Consider the following 4,138-nt stretch of genomic DNA (forward strand, 5'->3'; position numbering starts at 1 on the left):
CAGGCCAACACCAGAGACTACAAAGGAGAGCTTTAGCAGCTCGAAAGCGCACTGACATTTCTCTGTCCACACAATGGCGATTTTGGAATCGGCAAGACTGGTTAAACGGGGCTACTACCCTCAGAGCAGGTTTTTGCAGAACCCCACGGTATAACCTTCCCATGCCCAAAAAACGCCGCAGCTCCCGCGCGTCTGTGGAGCTGTGAAAGGTCTAATCTGCTCTGCCACTTCACAGCAACCAGGGAGGACTCTACCTGTCCTACTGTTTCCTAGATAGGGTTACACACCTCCCTTTCCAAACTCCACCACTTAGCCAGGTCAGTGTCAGTAGCGGCATCATGCACACCGGTCACCTATTTCCCTGAGAATCTTGAGGTGTTTCAGTCCAGGTGGAGGAATAGGCACTAATATCCATCCAGGTACACTTTCTCAATTTACGCCTCCCTGTAACACACGTGTTCATCAGTCGTTGAAATGTGCGGGGGCATTTCTAACCCGAACGGCATGCCGGTATATTGCAAAAAAATGATCGGGGTAACAAAGGCACTGATTCTTGATGCGCGTTGAGTTAAGGGACCTTGCCAGTACCCTTTTAAACGGTCAAGTTTGGTTACAAAGTTTGCCGAAACCCACACGCATCAGACCAGATCCTCCAATACGTGGGGAGGAAAACGAGTCGGGTTTCGTAACAGCATTTATTTTCGGAAATCATTACAGGAACCGGGGAGTTGATCGGATTTTGGACGAGAAGTGATGGTGAGCTCAAAGAGCTATTCCTGGGAAAAGCAAAACCTGTGGTCAAGAAGCTTACGGACTTCTTGCTGCATAATGGCACGCTTAGTGGATTACCCGGTCTGCATGTGCTTATGGGCTTCTGGTCACCCACATCAATATCATGAATTACTACATTCGTTGAGTTGGGCTGTCACCGAAAAGAGCAGAGTACGTTTGTACTGAAGCCACGTGACATCAGAATTCGGGATCAGGACCGGGTGTGCCCCAAATAGGCATCCAAGTTCAGCCAAGATTTCAGCGTTTCCCTAAGCCGCACCCGAAACAGAGGTCGTGCCTGTCATCCAACCCTTCATCGCCGGGACTATACAAGTGGTTGAAGAGACGGATATCCGACACACTAGGTGACACGAACAGGTTGCCAAACTGAGACGCGGTCACGATCAATGTATTCCTTCAGCATGTTGATGTGTACAGACGCGACTTTTCCTCTTACGTCAGGGGTTAACCACACCTACTGTCTCACTTAGTTTGCGCTCAATGACTAGTGGACCGGAAATACAACTTTGCCTGCAGGGAAGAACCAACAACCGGCAAGAAAACCAACACGCGGTCACCTGACTGGAACATCCGTACGACAGACTTCTTATCAAAATGTGTTTTTCATTCTGACCTGAGCCTTTGCTAGCATGTCACGAGCCAAAGCACAGGCATTATGTAGCCTCTCCTTAAACAAACTAACATAGTCCAGAATATTTTCTTTCGGCCGATGACTATCTGAGAGAAATTTCTCTTTCAGGAGACGTAACGGACCGCGCACCGTGTGGCCAAAAACCAAATCAGCTGGACTGAACCCCAAAGACTCCTGACATGTCTCCCTGACGGCGAACAACAGTAGTGGCACCCCTCATCCCCTCACGGCCAGACTCCGTGCAAAATTTGCGAAGCATGTTTTTTAGGGTTTGATGGAACCTTTCTAATGCACCCTGACTCTCCGGGTGGTATGCGCTCGAAGTGTGATGAGTGACACCGAGCTCTGTCATGACCTGGGCAAAGATTTTAGACATAAAGTTTGTGCCCTGATCAGTTTGGATGCGTTTAGGCAACCCGAAAGTGGAAAAAAACTTAACTAATGCTTTCACAATCCCACGGGTTTTTAATGAGCGTAGTGGAATGGCCTCCGGATAACGAGTGGTAATACACATCATGGTAAGTAGGTATTGATTTCCGGACTGTGTTTTAGGAAGAGGACCCACACAATCAACAATGACATGTTCAAAAGGTTCCCCAAACACCGGGATGGGTTTTAGCGGAGCAGCGGGATCGCCTGATTGGTTTACCAGCAAGCTGACACGTGTGACACGAGCGGCAGAATCTTACCACATCAGATTGAGACCAGGCCAAAAGAAATAACGGAGGACACGGTTATATTTTTTTGTGATTCCCAAGTGACACGGACATAATGTGGTCATGTGCCAAGCTTAGGACCTGGGGACGAAGCGACTGCGGAACAACAATTGCTGCACTCCCTCATGGGTGCAGCCAGAACTGGGAGTCCAGTAGCGCATCAGCACCCATCCTCAATAAGGTAGGACGCAGATCTCCCACTCTAGGCTCTGTCACATACGCCCAACAAGATGACAAGCTCTCATCATTTTTTTGAATTTTCTATAAGCTTGTCTTTATCTACTGACAGAGTCATAGTCTCCTCATCCGGCTGAAGTGATACAGAGACAGGGGTACCTTCACAGGCGGGTCGCAAGCTCAGTGGGTCTGAAGCGCTTAAGAAAGAGTCGCTAAGATCCACCAAGTCACCCTGTTTGCGTGGCTGCGCACGTGTCACAGCACACACAGGAAACAAAGTAACAGCATTTGATGTGGCCCGATCGAAACCACTATTATCTGTAAGTGGTATATCAACTACTTCTGGCGACGGAAAAAACTGTGCAGCCAGCTAGAATCGTTTCCCAAGATGATGTCAATACCTGCAACCGGTAACTGGGGTCGCACCCCAAGCTTAACCTCACCAGACAAAAACTGAGACGAAAGCTGCACCAAGTGTAAAGGAACCCGTATTACACACATCCTAACTCCCCAGGCTAACACATCAGCCCCACAATAGGATTGAGCTGAAAACGGTAAGACCCCCTCACGAATGAGCGACTGTTTCGCACCAGTGTCTCGCAAAATACTGACAGGAGCCCGCCGATCTTCTCCTATCAAGGAAACAAAACCGTTTGGACACAAATGGCTTAAACTCCTCATCTACTTTATCATTTTCGGGTACCATCACCTCCCCCAAAGGAGGAGGGTTTGTCTGTAGAAGGTTTATTGGGGAAGGAGATGCACCCTTCCTGGTCATTTCTTTTCTTTTCAGAGCAGGGCAAACCGCAATAAGGTGTCCCTGCTCATGGCAAAAAAAACACACGCGGTTCTCAATGGATGAGGGGATGGCACGGCGGGTGCCCCTTGGAGACCATCGGGGCGGGCTACCGGAAGACGGAAAACTGTGAGCAGGAGCCGAAAACACCACTTTGTGTGTCAACACAAACTCATCAGCCCGTTATAGCAGCAGCGGCGAGAGTCGTAACCTTCTGTTCGTTTAAGTAGGTTACCACAGTGTCTGGTAGTTGATTTTTAAACTCTTCTAACGTCACCAACTCACGCAGGGTCTTCCAAGGTTTTTACTTCTGTAGCATGACACCAATTATCAAACAGAGTTTTCTTTCTCTGGCAAACTCCACACAGGTCTGGTTGGCGGATTTTTTTCCATTCCTAAATCTCTGCCTGTAAGCCTCTGGCACAAGCTCGTAAGCGCGCAGGACAGCAGCCCTTCCACCATATCATAGTCAAAACTGTCCTCCAGAGAAAGAGCGGTGCACACCTCTTGAGCTTTCCCCACCAATCTACATTGGAGTAAAAGAGACCACACATCCTTTGGCCAGTGCAGCGCACCTGCGATACGTTCAAACACTGTGAAATACGAATCCACCTCAGTTTCCCGAAATGCCGGCACCATTTTGATGTGTTTACTCACATCAAAGCCACCACCTGGCATCGGGGCCGGTGGCTGCGGAGATGGCGACTGCGGGGATGATGACTCCGGGGAGGGTACCTGCGGGGATGGTGACTGCGGGGCTAACCGAGGTACAGGAGGACTGGCAGACACAGAGGCTCCCCTCTCTACCTCCAGAGCCCTGATCCTCAAGTGCATAGCGTCCACCTCCAACTGCTGTTTCGTTAGCTCCACCTCCTTAATGCGCAGCGTTAACCGCAGCTCCTCCGCATAAGGGCTAGGTGGAGAAGGGAGATTTTTCAGTGGGGCAGAAACACCAGCAACAGCCCCAGCTCAACCCCCCCTGCAGGACCCGGCTCACCAAACAACCCCCTGTCCGTCAACTGGACA

This window comes from Simochromis diagramma, unplaced genomic scaffold (genome assembly GCF_900408965.1).
Source record: "Simochromis diagramma unplaced genomic scaffold, fSimDia1.1 OVJJ01000308.1, whole genome shotgun sequence".
Taxonomy (NCBI): domain Eukaryota; kingdom Metazoa; phylum Chordata; class Actinopteri; order Cichliformes; family Cichlidae; genus Simochromis; species Simochromis diagramma.